Consider the following 17,712-nt stretch of genomic DNA (forward strand, 5'->3'; position numbering starts at 1 on the left):
ACTGAGGCATAGGGCCTTTGAGGTGGTGAAGGTTTTTGACCTCAACACGACCAAGGGCTAGTGCCTTCGAGGTAGTGGAGGGTTTTGTCCTCGATGCAACCGATGCATTATGCCTTGAAGGTGGCGGAGGGTTTTGACCTCGATGCGACTGAGGCATGATGCCTTCATGGTGGCGGAGGATTTTGACCTCAATGCGACCGAGGCATGATGCCTTCATGATGGCGGAGGGTTTTGACCTCAATGCGACCGAGGCGTGATGCCTTCGAGGTGGCGGAGGGTTTTGATCTCGACGCGATCGAGGCCTAGGGTCTTCAAGGTGGTGGAGAGATTTGACCTTAACATGACCGAGGCGTGATGCCTTCAAGGTGCCAGAGGGTTTTGACCTCGATGTGATCAAGGCGTGATTTCTTCAAGGTGGCAGAGGGTTTTGACCTAGACGCGACCGAGGCATGGGGCCTTTGAGGTGGCAGAGGGTTTTGACCTTGACACGATCGATGCATGATGCCTTCGAGGTGGCGGGGGGTTTTGACCTCAACACGATCGAGTCCTGATGCCTTCAAGGTGGCAGAGGGTTTTGACCTCAATGCGACCCAAGCATGATTCCCTCGAGGTCAAGATAGCTAGGACGGACTTAGGTAATGCTCCATGTATTACCAAACACAGCCGATGATATGGCTGGGATACATTACTGTTTACATATACCAGTCCCCTGCTTACACATATTGTGTGCTATTTGTTATACATAGTACCTGCGAAGTACTTCCGTGTTCCAGGTGTGCTCGAGGGGTATTCCCTCCATGTCTGCCAAGCGATAGGAGTCAGGCCTATTGGGCTCAAGGATTAGGTAGGGGCCCTCCCACTTGTTCTGCAGTTTTCCTGGAGCAAGGGCTTGTTGGAGGACTAGGGGCCTGCTTGATTCAGCTTGCAGATTGCAGATTGCGATCATAATCTAGAAGCTGAAACAAACAGACTAGATTGTGAAAGCTAGATTGTACAATCTAGCTCCTAGATTGTAACAATCTAGTCTGTCATCCACCAGCTTCTGTAAATTGTACAATCTAGCTTTTACAATCTAGCTTTTTACAATCCACAATCCATAAGCTGCTTTTCACAATCCACAGTTGAAACAAATAGGCTCTAGGTCTCTGGATGCAAAGGATTGCGACACGACCTTGGGATTATACTAAGCCTTGGTTTCAGTGATGTACCGATCGAGGTTGCAGATGGCATGGAGTCTCATGCCCTTAGTGAGGTCGAGGGAGAGCTCTCATTCTATGGCTGTATCTGGGAGCTAAACTCGGAACAACTGGCCCTTGATTTCTATCGAAGTCATTGCCTTGTCACTCAAGAGAAGGCACAAGGGGGTAAACCTAGTGGGGTGCATGACTGTAGTGCGGAGGGACCATAACACCTTTGGAAGCTCTTCAACCCACAGGCCATTACCAAGGCCAACGAGGCACCGATTTTGGCCTAAGAGGATGTTGCCATTGGCTCACTTGGTGATCTCGTTGGACTATGGGAGACGAACAGTAGTGAAGCATAGTTTGATACCGAGCTCGACGCAGAACTCCTGAAACAAGCCAGAGTCAAAATGCGTGTCATTATCAATAGTCAGCTATCGCAGAACGCCGAAGCAGCATATTATACTTTTCCAAAAGAACTTCTGGACATTCTTAGATGTAATCACCGTGAGGGGCTCGACCTCGACCCACTTGGAGAAGTACTCCAATGTCACCACTGTGTATCATAGGTTTCCCTTTGCGTGAGGGAATGGTCCGATCAAGTCCATTCACCACCATGCCAAAGGCTAGATGGGAGAGATTGGCTACAAGGGAGTCGAAGGCTGATGGCTTCAGCGCCCCATCCACCAGCACCCCTGGTAGGTGCAGGCAAATTTCTCTGTATCGGACATGATCGTGGGCTAGTATAGCCCCTGGCGGAGTGCATTGCTTGCAAGGGCAGGGGACGCAAGGTGGCTGCCGCAGAGTCCTTCGTTAACCTCCCGGAGGAGGTCGGACCCCTACTCCCTAGTGACACAATGGAGGAGGGGTGTAGACTCTGGACTTGTACTGGGTTTCGTTTACCAAGAGGTAGCCCCTAGCGCGTTGTTTAATGCGGCGGAGGTTGACAGGTTCGTTTGGCTCCTCCGTTCTATTTAGGTGGGAGAGGATGGAGGGCCCTCCAATCTGAGACTTCGATGGGGAGGACGGTGGTGATAGCTCCATCAGGGATACCTGATGTTGATTTGTAGAGGACTTCAAAGAAGGCCCCTGATGAGAGGACTCCGCTCCCTGTAGCAGCTTTGACCAAGACATCTGCTTCTTGATTGTCCGTGCGTTGTTTGCTTCGTACTGATATGCCACGAAAGAATCCTTTGGCCTTCTAGATGGTATCAAGGTATTTCAACAATTCTGGATATTGGGCCTGGAATCTTTTGTCAACGTGCCCACCCATGACCTAGGAGTCCGTCTTAACGATGAGTTTTGTGGCTCCTAAGCCTCAAGCCTTGCGAAGCCCTAAGAGGATGGCTTCATACTTGGCGGTGTTGTTGGTTGTCTTCAACTCCAAGTGAGCAGCGAACACAGCGTGCAAGCCAGTCAGGGAGATAAGTACTACACCGGCTCACACGCAATTGGACCCATAAACATTGTCAATGAATATTATTCATACATTCTAGAGAGGGTTCACATGAGGTCCTACGGGTGGGGGAGTCCATTCGGCGATGAAGGCGGCCAAGACTTGTGACTTGATGACCGTCCGGGCCACAAACCTCACCGCGAAGGGTGCTAGTTCCATAACCCATGTGCCTATGCACCCTTGTAGGATCTAGGATACCGACTAGAGGGGGGTGAATAGGCAGTTTTAAAACTAAATGCTAAGCGATCAAGAAAACTTGCAGAAATAAACTAAAGATCACTAGAGCAATATAAAAACAACTAAGAGTTATGTCAAGGTTTGCAATCCTAGGGTGACATGCAACAACTTATATTCTAGGAAGATAAATTGCATAAACTAAATTGCATGAAAGTAAATTGCTTAGCGGATGACACACGAAATTTATCCCGTGGTATCGGTGATTTTCCGATCACCCCTAATCCACGTTGAGGTGAGTTCAAGTTTCAAACCGCTTCTCTATCAAGTATCCAATTCTCACATGAGAAAGGGCTCACACCGAGCAACTTGATCTTAAGCCGGTATAGAATAAGAACTACTCAATACCTTGATTCCACTAGTGTAAAACTTTACTGCTCTGGCAAGGCATGCTCAAGCCTCTCACAATCACCACAGTGGCTCCTTCACAATCTTCTTTGAAGGTCTCAACAGTGCAACAACCTCCAATCCGTCTAGGAGGTGGCAACCTCCAAGAGTAACAAATCGATGACGCTTGCTTGAAGGATCACTAGTGCTTCAATGCTTAAATTCTTCAAAGTCATGTACTAGAAGCTCTCACACTCTCAAAAATGCAATCACTAAGTCAAGAGAGGGAGAGGAGGAAGGCAAGAGCTCAAAAGTGTTGTAATGAAATGCTAGCTTTCTTCCTTGAACCAGCCAATCACTTATTTATAGCCTACACTCCAAAATGTGGACGTTACTATTGAAAAGATAGCTCTACGACTCTTGCGGTCTGACCGCAGGTCACATGGCGATCGGATCGCCGCCTTTACAACGGCTACATAAAGTGTCATGGTGACCCTGACACACGACCGGTGGTCAGACCGTGAGCAGGGAACAAAGTGCGAAACTCTCTATTCCCAGGGCGATCAGACTGGCCAAGCCGGTGGTCAGATCGCCAGCCAGACCAGAGGGTCCAATCCCTCGGTTCATTTGGCAGTCAGACTGGGACAGGGTACTACTCAGAACAATGAGGTTTTATACAGCGGTCAGATGGCCTCTCCGGCGGTCAGACCGCCAGGACTTAGAAACATCCCAAAGATGAGTTTTTTACTTGGTTTTTCTCAAACTAAATTTTCCACTCTATATGAAATGCAAGTTTGAGTAATTGTGACCCTATAGATACCTCAAGTAGACGCACATCAACCCCTCTTTATAATACAGCACTTATCCTATCAATTCGGTCAATTTCTCTTCTCTAATCTCCTTTTGACTAGCAAAAAGAAAATGCCCTACAATTATACCTTTGCCTTGAGCTAGCCATTCTTCATGTTTTCCACTCATGCATTTTCTAGCTCCGCAGCATCTTGTGTGACTAACCTTTTCATAACTCATTCAAACATGTTAGTCCACAAAAGACATATTGTCATTATTTATCAAAACACAAATTAGAGGCCTAGATGCTTTAGCCCTGTTGCCTCCCTGTTCTGGAACATGTCACCCAGTAGGTATGAGCTTAGCACCATGATGTCATGGGCGAGGAAGTAGTGTCGGAGCTTGCGGGAGGCAACCAGGAGGGTGTATGCTATCTTTTCGAGCTTGGTGTAGCGTGTTTTGGCCCCCAACAGGGCCTCTAAAACATAGTAAACCGCCCACTGCATGGAGCGGCCTTCGTTCTCCTCCTCCTGTATGAGTACAACACTTATAGTGGAGGTGGAGGTGGATAGGTAAAAGAGGAGCCTTTCATCAGGGATGGGTATTGTGAGTGTTTTGAGGTCGGAGAGGTGAGTCTTGAGGGCCTTGAAGGCATCCTTGCACTCTGTCATCCATTTGAATGGTTCGAAGCCCCTTGATGTTTTGAAGAATGAGAGGTTGTGATCAATGGACTTGGCAAGGAAACGGCTGAGGGCTACGAGGTGGTCAGCCAGGTGCATGACCCTTTTTGCATTGGTGGGGGGGGCATTTTTGTGATGGCCCAGATATTGCGAGGGTTAGCCTCGATGCTCCGCCTGGAGACGAGGTACTCAAACAGCCTTCCGGCTTTGGCGCCGAAGACACACTTCTTTGGGTTGAGCCGCACGCCTGCAGCCCAGAGGTTGTTGAAGGTTTCTTGAAAGTCAGCCACATGGTTGGCCTCAAGCTTGCTCTTCACTACGATGTTGTCAACATAGGCCTCAATGTTGCGGACTAATTGTTGCTCTAGAATCATGTGTACCAGGCGGGAGAAGGTCGCCCTGACATTTTGAAGGACAAAAGGTGTACAAATGTAGCAGCATACCCGAAAGGGGTAATGAAGCTTGTTTTGCCCTCATCTTTCACGGCCATCCACACCTGGTGGTACCTGGAGTATGCATGTAGAAAACTCAATAGTAGCCTGCAGTGAAGTCTACCAGCTAGTGTATGCAAGGTAGCAAGTATGGATCTCGAGAGCACGCTTTGTTGAGTGCCATGAATTTGATGCACATGCGCCACTTTCCATTAGGCTTCTTGACCAAGATGGGGTTTGACAGCCACTCGGAGTGGATTCCCTCCCAGATGACACTGGCTTTTAGCAGTTTCTGGACTTCCTCTTTGGCGGCCTCCGCTTACTCTGAGGACAGTTTGTGAAGCCCTAGCATACAAGTCTTGCCTGTGGGTCGACTCGAATGGCATGCTCGATGATGCATTAGTCGACTCCTGGGAGGTCTACGGAGATCATGCAAAGACATTGATGTTGGCCCGCATGACTGGTATGACCTAGGCCTCCTGCTTCAGAGCCAGGTCTGCCCCAATTTGGAAGGCATGGTCGAGGTCCAACATACTTAACGAGACGCGCTTCACACCCCCCTCTAGCCAGGGCTTTAGCGGGCCATGATACTTGAGGTATGCCGAAGGGGGGTCCCCGAGGGGTCCATCGGCCACATTATGCACATGGCGACCATTGAGAGGGGTGGGTGCCCATATTCGATGCGCCTAGTCACATGTTGATCGCCATTAACAAAGATAAGCCCCTGGGCCCAAGCATCTTCATGCGGAGGTAGTTATGGTGGGGGACCGCTCTAACCTTGTTTAGGGTGCCCTGGTGACCAAGAGTTATATCTAGACCAGGGCATCGAGGGGTTGTCATTGAACCCCTAAAGAGGCCTCTGCGCCGGAGAGTGCACGGAGAGAAGACCTGCGAAACTTCCTCTGTTGACCAGAACCCTCTAGATTTCAATGTCGTCAATGCCAACGATGATGATAAGGGCGTCAGTGTGGGGGAAGTTCATCCCCACAACATCGTCAAAGGTGAATGTTACCAAGGCTTCAGCCCACCCGGGGACCTGATGGTGGATGCTGGTTGCACCGACATGGTTGATCCCACGTGCGTAGTTCCGCCATTGCCGCTTTGAGGACCCACCGGAGGCTCCCCCTCCTGTTATGGCTAGGACCACCTACCTGACACGGTCTCCATTGTTGATGTTCTGCATCGTTTAGGGAGGAGGCAGAGGGGGCAGAGCTAGCTCAGGAGGGTTCGGTAAGGCCATGTGATCCACCTGGCGGCCCACCATAGGCCTTCGGCCTCAGAGCCGCTCGTCGTCAGCTCTGTCCTATGCTACACGCGTGTCTTGCCTTCCGAGGTACTTCTCTCAGAAGATTATGAGGGTCTAGCAATCTTCGGTATTGTGGGCCCATCCAGCCCCGTGCAGGGTGCACCAGTATCCTTCTCTTGGCTACCGGCTCGCCATGCACTGTTGCTAGGGGAAGGAGCTCAAGCACCCCTGGCCGCACCCCTTATGGGGTGGGTTCAGAGCCCCTCACAAATGATCGATGTTGTTGATGTCGTGTCGCTGGCGTTGCTATGACTTGCACGCTCCGAAACACGTGGCCTCCTCGGAGCCCCTTTTTGCCGACAGGGGTGACGAAACGTGCGAGGATCAATTTGTGAGGCTGTCCTAGCAGGTTCAATGCAGGGGGTTGCCAAAAAATTTGTGCCCTCCTAGCGAAGCCCCTCTTCCTCTGCACAGGTGTATTCCTCAAATTTGCTCATGAGGGCACTCACCATGAGCACAAGGCACCGATGCAGTTGATCAAAGAGGATCTCGAAGGCCAGACTCTAAGTGGTCGCATCAATTACTAATAATTACAAGATGCCCTTTATTTGGGCCTTAGTTTGCAAAAACCTTAGGAAATATTCTTTGAGGGTTTCGCCAATTTGTTGCCTAACAATGAAAAGGCTCTCAAATGTCATCGGCCTAATGAAGGAGCTCTGGAAGTTATTGCAACAAGCATCTCAGAGCTGGGCCTAGGCATAAATAGCCCTAGGTTTGAGCACCCAGAACCAATGGAGGGCTACCACCTCCAAGGCGAAGGGGAAGCACTTGGCCGTGGTGGATGGCCCGCCCCTGATGGCCTCGATGGTGATGGCATATGAGTGAACGAGCTCCTCTAGGTTAGACTCACCATTAGTCTTAGGTAGCTTTGGGGTCCAAAACCCGTTGGGGAAGGGTACGCCCTGCAAGCTTGCCTGCAAGGGGGAGTCAGAGTCTATGAGTGGAACCTCGCGCCACCGGGCCTGGGGCTCAGCTGCCTGCATAGATCATTGAAGATCCTAGGGGATGATGATCAGCGAAGATGATGCCCTTGCTAGCCTCCGAAGCCCTGGCTGCCATAGCATAGGCCGTTATGGGAGCACCAACATTCAGGTTGGCAGTGGGTTGTGCCACCCGTAAGGACACTTGTAGCTCCTCCAGTTGAGCCTGCAGAGCCACCACATATGCTTGCTGGCCAACCACATATTCCTGCTGGCTTGTATGGCTGCAGCCTCGATTGCAGCCCCTAGGTGTACAGCGAGGCCCTTGCTAGACTACTACTGAAGGGCCTCTGACCCAGCGGGGGCCCTCGCTCCAGCCATAGCCAGGGTAGCGGTTGGGTCGGCGATGGCCACCTGGCCCTCCTTCCACTCAGTTGTGGGACAGATGGTGGTGTACCATGTGCTTGGTTGCGGTGGCCACGAAGATCTTCACACCGGGATGACTGTTGAGCTAGAGGTTTGGGCCGCCGTCCTTGTAGTCTTCCTCTTTGGTGGCATTCTCTTAGTTCTCCTAGTCTTCTACAATGTATCTTCCCCACGGACGGTGCCAACTGTTGGTGAAAGAACTTGTCTTTCACGAACAAGGTGCGGCAAGAGCCAACTCATTGGAGCAGCTCAAGCTTAGGGAAGAAAAGGAGAGGAAAGGAATACCCGGAGTGATTGTAAAAATCCGCCTTGGTGCAGCATGTGCCCCTAGTCAGTATTTATATTACCTTACATGACGTAGGGTTACAGACATGCCCCTAGCAGGCAGTAGAGATACAAGCTATTGCCTATACAATTGGGACACAGGGCCAGTATAGTAATACATTGACCAGACGAGGGGCCAAAATATCAACCACCATGATGATATCACCTAACCGTGGAGGTCACTGTGACAGTTAGTGGCCACAGTGCATGGTCGGTCACTGACTATGGTGCCGGTATTGTCTGGCGTGTCAGGTGGCCACCACTTGCATCGGTGTGTCAGGTAGCCACCACTTGCACCGGCGTGTTAGGCGGCTACCACTTGCATCGGTATTAAATGCAGGTTGCATCAAGACAGACACCACGTGGCCTATGGACCCGCTCCTGTAGGCCTTACTGGGCCCCTCCTCAGGGGGTCCACAGCCTCCAAGGGTCTGGAGGACACCGATGGCTTGGGCTCCCGGAGCCACTCTAGAGCCTAGGAGTTTCGGAGGGGTCCTAAGCCCAAAGGTCTCTATGCTTAGACTTCCAGAGCCAAGAGGCGTCAGGGGTCCTTATTGGTGACCCCCCTATAGCGAGCTTGATCTGAAACTATTGTTAAATGCATGCAGACTAAAGCCGTCCGTCCGAAGAGGGTATAGAAGTTAGTGCTGTCGAGCTTTGTTCAAAGTGGCAGGATGAAGTTGCAGATTCAGAATGGCATCCATTCAAGACTATCATGGTTGATGGGAAGGAGCTGGTACAATTTCCTTGTCTAATTTAGTGATGAATGTATCCTCGGTCACTACATAACCATTTTGGCAAACAATGCCCAAGGTTCATTACATGACATCTGATGGTGTGATCTGTAGGAGAGAATAATCGAGGATGAAGCAAAGCTTTGGGAGCTGAAAGAAGAGCACGGCCTCTGAAAGAGATTGAGGATTGGTGTAATGTTATATGTATTGCATTGAGCCTTGAGGGCTGAATATATAGAGTACATATGACTTAGATATCAAGCAACCCTAGAGATAGGATGAAATCTAATCCTAACCTACCATAACAAATGAATCCTTGTGTATCCTATACCATATACTCTAACATCCCCCCACAGTCACAGCGGGAGCATCGTGGATGATGAGACTGAAGAGGAAGACGAATGACATCCCCCTGTAGTTGAAACAGTGCAATGCTAATGTTATGACTAGATAAACCGATGAGTTGCTCATGTAGATGGTAGCCCTTTGTGTCTGATGTTGAGGTAGCTAAGAGCGAGGCGAGTAGCCATGGTTGAGGATTCCATGCATCAAATAGCCATGGTCGACGTAGCCATAGTAGGGTTGCCGTGGTCGAGGGAGCCGCACATGAAGTCACGGGTGCAAGAGGCACCATGGTGACAGGCGTAGGGATTCTTGAGAGAAGGAGACGGTAACGCGGATGAGGTAGTCGTCGAGGAAGAGGTCGTTGCTAAAGTCAACGCAGTCGAGGCCATCAAGGACGAGGCGAGCACTAGGTTTGCCAAGCCTAGGAATGCGTCAGGGACGAAAGCACATACCGGTGTTGCCAGTACTGGGCACATGAAGATGGGGAGCCCAACCATACGCCAGTGTCTAAGGGACTAGCAAAGAAGGCCTCAAGGAGGAGACTGCGATGTTGGCGATGAGGTTGTGCTGGACGAAGATGGTAGAGGCGGAACTAGCATCCTAGAGCGGCGATGCCGATGTCTGAGAGCGTGGTGGCGGTGCTCAAAGAAGCCAGTGAAGAACACTTGAACAACATGTCGAAGACCAAGGGCACCAATGACTGAGGCGATGACTCACCGAGAGAGGCAACATTAGTCGGTCAAAGCATTGTGGCGCGCGAGGATGATGTAGGGTGATAGTGAGATCCTCCTTTTGGCCAAATCACGCTAGGGAAGGCACGGCCACGGGCGGCAGCACTATGGCCCAAAGGTGACATAGTGGCACCTCAGTTCTCAAGAGGGAGACACGCATACTTGAGGAGGACAGGAGCGACGCCCGATCGGCTGGGAGGCACGCTGTAGGATCTAGGATACCGACTAGAGGGGGTGAATATGCGGTTTCAAAACTAATTGCTTAGAGATCAAGAAAACTTGCTTAAACAAACTAAAGAACACTAGAGCAATATGAAACAGCTAAGAGCTATGTCAAGGTTTATAATCCTAGGGTGATATGCAACAATTTATATTCTAGGAAGATAAATTGCAAAGATAAATTACATGAAAGTAAATAGCTCAATAATAAAGTAAATAGCTCAAGAGATGACACTCAAAATTTATCCCTTGGCATCGGTGATTTGTTGATCGCCCCTAATCCATGTTAAGGTGAGTTCAAGCTTCTAACCGCTTCTCTATCAAGTATTCAATTCTCACACGAGAAAGGGCTCACTCTGAGCAACTTGATCTTAAGCCGAAATAGAGCAATGAACTACTCAATACCTCGATTACACTAAAGTAACACTTCGTCGCTCCAACAAGGCATGCTCAACACCACTGTGGCTCCTTCACAATATTCTTCAAAGGGCTCAATGGCGCAACCACCTCCAAACCGTCTAGGATGTGGTAACCTCCAAGAGTAACAAGTTGATGACACTTGCTTGAAGGATCACTAGTGCCCCAATACTCAAACCCTTCAAAGTTATGAACTAGATGCTCTCACTCTCTCAAATATGCAACCACTAAGCAAGAGAGGGAGAGAAGGAGGGTAAGTGCTCAAATGTATTGTAGTGAGGTGCTAGAGTTTGCCTTGAATCACCCAAGCTTTTATTTATAGCCCACCATTGGAAATATGCCCGTTGTTGTTGATTTGGCAGCTCTGTGACTCTAACAGTCAAACCGTAGGTCATCTGGTGGTCAGACCGCCAGCCGTACAACAGCTACAAAAATGTGATGATTATTCTAACACATGTCTAGCAGTCAGACCACCCAGTATCTCGATTAGACCGTGAGCCAGGAATAGTGTACCAAACCTCTTTATTCCCGGGCAATCAGTCCGGCTGGCCACGGCGGTCAGATTGTCTGGCCTTGGCGGTCGGACCAGCTGACCACGCGATCAGACCAACACCCAAGTAGAGGGTCCAAATCCCTCTGTTCCTTGGCGGTCAGATCGAGCCATACACACGGTCAGACTGGGCTAGAAAACTACTCAACATCGACCAGGTTTATATAGTGGTCAGACTGGCCATGCCCGATAGTCTGACCGCCACAATTCAGAACTTCGAAAGATAATGTTTTCTTTGGCTCTTCTCAAACAAAATGTTCTCATCCTATAAGAAATGCAAGTTTGAGCAATATAGGCACTTGATATCTCAAGTAGACGCACATCAACCCCTCTTTATAGTATGACACTTATCCTATTAATCTGGTCAATTTTCTTCTCTAATCACCTTTGACCGGTAAAAGAAAAATGCCTTACATTTTATACATTTTCCTTGAGCTAGCCATTTGCATATCTTCCACACATGCTTCTTCTAGCTTTGCGATATCTTTGGGACTAATCTTTTTATAACTTAACTCAAGCATGTTAGTCCATAAATTAGATATTGTCATTGATTACCAAAACATGAATTAGGGGCCTAGATGCTTCACACGCGTTGTCGGCTGATTGGATCGAGGACGTGCAAGGTAGTCGTGGTGGAGGCGTCCCGAGTGATGGAGGTGACAATGAACCAGCGACAGTCGGGGTGTGCGGACTGGGCAGCTGGGCGATGACATGTGAAGGCGTCCCTAGGGTGTCGTGACCCTGGGTGTTGCCGTGGTCGAGGGTGTGCAGATGGTCCAGCGCATAGTCAAGCAGACGACATGGTCGATGGAGGCACGTGACGTGGTCTATGCACCCGAGTGGTCGATGTAGAGTGACGTGGTCAATACAGCCGGGATGCGTGAAGGCGTGACGATGCAGACACGTGTCATGGCCAGAGACGCGCGACTACCAGCGCGATGGATGGTGACGGAGACCCCAGTCAGTGGAGTTGTCATTGACAACACATGCATAGGACGAGGAACTGGTAGGTGAAGTTGTTGCCGAGGTTGGAGTAGAGGCGTGAGGTTGACGGCAGCGGGCGATGCAAACCGATCAAGGATCAGAAAAACCAAAAAAGAAATGTCGATCAATGACCAACGAGAGAGAAAAACCCAATCAACAGATCGGTAAAAGACTCTCTAGGGCGGCCGATCGGCAGCACGAACCCTAGCTATGAGTGGCGTTGTCCCCGGCGGAGATCATGGAGATCGATCTCCCCAGGGGTGCACGGTGCGGAAGCTGATGGCAACTAGTGTTTGTGGCCTAGGATTAGAACCTAAACTCGTGATACTATAAAAGGATCCTCTTCCTCGTTCGCGTCACTACCTTCTTCTCTCGGGCATCCCTACACCCGTCACCAGTCACCATGGCGTCTCTTGCACCCGTGGCTTCATGTGCGGCTACCTCGACCATGACAACCCTACTATGGCTACGTCGACCATGGCTATTTCATTCACGGCATCCTTGACCATGGCTACTCGCCTCGCTCTTAGCTACCTTGACATCAGCACAAAGGGCTATCATCTGCATGAGCAACTCGTCGGTTTCTCCAGTCACAACATCTTCATCGCGTTGTTTCGACTGCAGGGGGATGTCATTCGTCTTCCTCCTTAGTCTCATCGTCTGCGACACTCCTGCTGCAACTGCGGAGGGATGTTAGAGTATATAGTATAGGATATATAAGGATCAGTTTGTTATGGTAGGTTAGGATTATATTATATCTTATCTCTAGGATTGCTTAATATCTAAGTCATCTGTAATCTTTATATTCAGTTCTTAAGGCTCAATGCAATATACATAGCATTACACCAATCGTCAATCTATATCACGGTGGCAGCTCTGATACCATGAATGAGATTGAGGATCGGTGTAATATTGTATGTATCGCATTGAGCTTAAAAACTAAATATATAGAGTACATATGGCTTAGATATCAAGCAACCTAGAGATAGGATGAAATCTACTTTTAACCTACCCTAACAAACATATCCTTATATATCCTATATCATATACTCTAACAAGATCTATGGGCGGTGACTCAGGCGCTGCTCTAAATTAACGAGTACAATCACAACAGCGGGTACTGTAAAGAGGATATGTGGAACTTCAAGGCGGGACGGAGAGGGACGCTGAAGGAAACCGTCCAATTCATCTTAAAGCAGTGGCAGACGAATAAGAGGAAGCGTTGAGCGGGAGTATTCATTCTCATTCTAATCGGTTGTCGTCGGGCTGCTTTTTTCTTCCGACCTGATGGTTGTTGTGATTTAATCCTGCATGCCGTTTTCTTTGCATGTGCATGGCTGTTACCATTTGCATTTGCGTTAGTTAAGTAGGAGTTTAATTCGTTGCATGTTGGCTATTACTAGTATTTAATTAGTTGTAATTAGCATGTGTGATGGTGTGAGTTACTGGCTCTTGATCTCATGTCTGCATGTTACTCCTTTCATTATAAAAATTCAGAAAACGCTGCAAAGCAAGTCCAGTTCAGCGTAACAAAAAAACATTCTACTCGTGTTCTCTTGTGTGTTCGGCTCGGGATTTCCAACAATGGTCTCCATGTTTGGCTACTTCAGTCAATAAAGGGTAGTACTCCTACTACATGATAAGGAGCTAGCTTGACCATGAGAACTAAAGAGGAACTTCATTCTCTACTTGGCCTGACATTGAACTAACCGACCTTGTGGAGGGCCTGTCGGTCGTTCATCAAAGTAGCTAAGGACAAATTGACATCAAATTTAAACCATCCTGACCAAATCTTGGTTTTAATCGGATATCACTCACTGATGATCCAAGTCATCAAGTCCTAAAATAGAGTCTGTAACATTCTCTTCGAGTAGTTATCACATTGGTTTTTAGTCATCGCATTCGGCCTGGAGTATATAACCTAAGCGAATGCAAACATTTAAAAAATAATAACGAATCCAAATAGAGTACAACACGTACGCCTGGCGCGCCATGTGTCCCGGTAACCGCAACCAAAAGGAACTGGAACGAGGGGGGAATCCCAGAAAAGACACGGGCGGAGATCGATGGAGAAGCGGCAGCGAGCAAAGCCGGCGGAGGGGCGGCGTCAGGGGAGTACTGGGGCGAGGCGCTCAAGTCGTTCCTCGACCACATCCCCGTCTCCTCCGTCCCCGGCGCGCTCCAACCGTCCGCCACCCCAGGTACGACGTGCATACGCAACTTGCTCCTTGCTTCATGTTCACCCTCGGTTGCTATGCTCTTGTGCTTGTGCTGTACTCAGCCGTGGAGGTCGAGCTCGACGGCTGTGCGCGGGACACCATCGACGCCATGTACAGCAGCGACGCAGCCGGCGCGGTGATTGTCGACGACGTGCAGAGCAGTTTCGGAAAGTTCGTGGACCGCGACATCGGCTTCGTCTAGTTCTCGAGCCTCGTCCTATGGCCTATGGGCGCTTGACGTAATCCACGATCGATCCGTTCCTGATGCTGCTATTTGTTCAACCAGTTGGCGTGGCGTAGCATTAGTCATTAGTGTATTGTTCTGAAATCCGACGATTGCATTGCAGAGCTTGTAGCCCGTTTGAGTATAGAAGGAAATATTGTTAATTACTTTTGGTTGGCGTCTAATTTTGACAAATTCGTCAATTGTGTTGCTCCTAGAAACTTGTCAAGGTGGACGGTGAACCAAAAGATAGTAGCTCTGACTTCCTCTCAAGTCTGAAACAACATTCTCAGATTGCAGAGAAAAAATGTACATATAGCCACGCCCCGAAAGTAATCACGTACTGTTATACGAGTTTTTGGTGCATTGGACTATTATATTGGAGTGGATGGAAGGAATGGAATATATGGTTCCTCAATGCCCTGGTCTTAGGGAAATAGGACAAAATATTGGTGATAAGATTCACGTAGTATCAAATTTTTACGTTTCGGCTGTTGCTCTGATACTCTGATGGACTTAAGAGATTGCGTGGCTAGCAAAGCTGTTCCTATGGGAGCCCTTCTTCCCTGTTCGAACCCATGACACGCTCTTCCACGCAATGCTCCTCTTCTCGAAACACCACAGGCTTAACGTGGTACCTGTCGTTGAGTCAATGAACTCAAAGTGTCATCGGGTTTGTTAATCAGCTACTTTTAGTTGCTTTCCTTGATGCTCCATCAGTGCTTTTATATGCTAACGGTCATTGAATCGATGTAGAATGCAGTGATGGAGTTGCTTCTGCAGTCAAGCGGCCTTGAGTGGCTCGACAAAATTGCATATAAACAGCTTTCTGAATTTAGGTAAACCCTGAGCCTGAATACAAAGTACCTGTCAGAATGCAAGTTAGTGTATCCCATCAACAAACATCAAACTGATGTTGTTGACTGCAACTATATTTGAAAGATGGTTACCATGATTCAGTCTTATGTTCTAAATACTACTGTGTTTAGAATGTCTTGTATGCATTATAAAAAGGAAGTTATATAGCCAATCCCTGATAAGGAACTAAACTGCACGTATTAGATACGAGTCATACGACATGCAGTGTGTGAACTGATCAAATGTTCGATAATTTTTTTTTCTTTTCCTGGAATGTTATGAGAGAAATGCGAAATTGTCGAGCGCATGAACCAGTTGCGTATCATGCTCCTTGATTTTCACAAGTATGATGCAACTACAAACTTGAATTTTCCATAGCTAAATTTGATTTGCATTTTGCTTGTTGGCACGTTTGCAAATGTGAGGAAGCCTATTTCAGTGTGCTCAGATCAGACTGTTGCTGATGCGGTGCATATTCTCTCAAAGGAAAAAATGGGAGTTGCAGTCATTGACAGGAAAACCAGGTGTCTGACTGGATCAATACAGTGCAATGATATTTGCCTGCTTTTGGATGATAGCTCCCATTTCAGCAACAGAAGGTAAGCATTCACATATTTCTCGGAATAAGGATGTTCATGAACAAACTTTCTGATTCATAGGGCTACAACTTTGGAAGAATTCATCAAGTTGAAGAAAAGGACTGACAGGACATCGCTGAAAATTCATCTGCATGCGAGGGTAAAAATATCCTCACCCTCAGAAATACGGGGCAGCCAAGAAAGGGCTTGCCGGGCACGAACCGGTAGTCTGACACTCTGAAGCAAGCAATGGAGAAGCTGGCAGCTTCAAGCAGCAGCTGCAGCTTCATCGTCGACGATCACAGCCACGTCGAAGGCGTCATGACGACAAGGGACATCATCTCCGTCTTCTCATCGCCGCGCATGGACTCGAGGATTGACGGGGGCACCTTTTTCTCGGGTGCGCTTGAGCAGGCTGGCTGCCGCGTTGACAATGGGCAGATGATTCGGGACTGATTCTTTTACAATCTGATTCTGGCCTTGATAAGTTTGCCGCAGCGATGATAGGTCACAATGCGTTTCTTTTGGGGCAGAATGACTGAAGAGCGCAACTCAGAATTTGATGTTTCTGCCTTCCTTTTCTTATTTTTGGCGCCTGTAAAAGATGTTGCAGTGCATTGTCTATTTTTCACCTAATATTTAGTTATTCAATAACTAGGAGCATATTATGAGCTATCAACAGATGTTTGGGACTCGGTTTCTTGTTGGCGTTGAGTGCACCCACCAGCTTCTAAACAAATGCTTCAACACCAAGATGTGATTCCAGAGTGTGGACAAAGTGTTTAGGGCTGACATTACGGATCTATGAAGCGAGGGTGATTAGGGCATCCAGTTGCTTGCACTTGGTATTCACCATTTTCTCTTACACCTGCAGCATTAATGTCAAGTAAAACAGGATTGTTTCATGATTGTTTCTTATATTAATAAAATATAATAGATCATGTATTCAGGACGGGATGTCAGAGAAACACACGTTGCGCTAGAGGATGCGTATATAGCACAGAGTCAAAAGGTGCTACAGTGTAAAAGGAAAATGACCCTTATGCCCCTATCCCTTATGGGATAATCCATGCAGGTCACTTGCTAACGTGTAAATTGCCACCATGTTAGTGGCGCGAATTTTCATGTTATAGCTAAGCAAAAGGTGTCTGAATATATTACAACTTCCTCCCTTTATCCAAGTATATAAGGTGTATGTTATTGTAGCACATTCTTCAAATTATATTTTGAATATATCATTTATAGTTACAAAACTAATACATTAGAAATGCAATTTAAAATATAAATCTAGTTATATAATCTTATACACTAAACATAATTCTAATTTGATTTGAGTATTGGCCAAAATGTTCAAACAATTTGAATTTTTAATAAACATGCACGTCCTGTATATAAATAAATGGAGGGAGTACAAGCTTGATGAATGTGTGACTTCTCTGCAACAAGCAAGACTTAGTCTTAACAAAGTAACCTAGATCAAGATCGTTATTCCTCCGAGAGTAAATTTTATAAAACCTGAGGTATTGTTCTATATGTTACTTAACCCGGGGTTTAGTGATCCTCTAGTTTCACAAAACCACATACCTATGCAATTTGCTGATCTGATGATATGGACACACAAATACAAAATTAACCACAACTTTAGATCGAATGAGCCCCAGTCGCCCAGGGCGATGGTTTCACACCAGCTGCGGCGCGAGTGCCTCGTCACGTCGGGCGCAAGCGCCAGAGGCCGTTCCCTGTGATCGCGCGCAGTACATTACCCCTCTCGGCACCCACT

General features: G+C 47.9%; 1 pseudogene; it reads left to right on the plus strand.

Annotated features, from left to right (window-relative positions):
- The first annotated feature begins 11,946 nt into the window (after window positions 1-11,946).
- On the plus strand, window positions 11,947-16,388 carry LOC133884332 (uncharacterized; annotated as a pseudogene).
- Window positions 16,389-17,712: the final 1,324 nt, after the last annotated feature.

The sequence above is a fragment of the Phragmites australis genome, chromosome 1 (genome assembly GCF_958298935.1).
Source record: "Phragmites australis chromosome 1, lpPhrAust1.1, whole genome shotgun sequence".
Lineage (NCBI taxonomy): Eukaryota > Viridiplantae > Streptophyta > Magnoliopsida > Poales > Poaceae > Phragmites > Phragmites australis.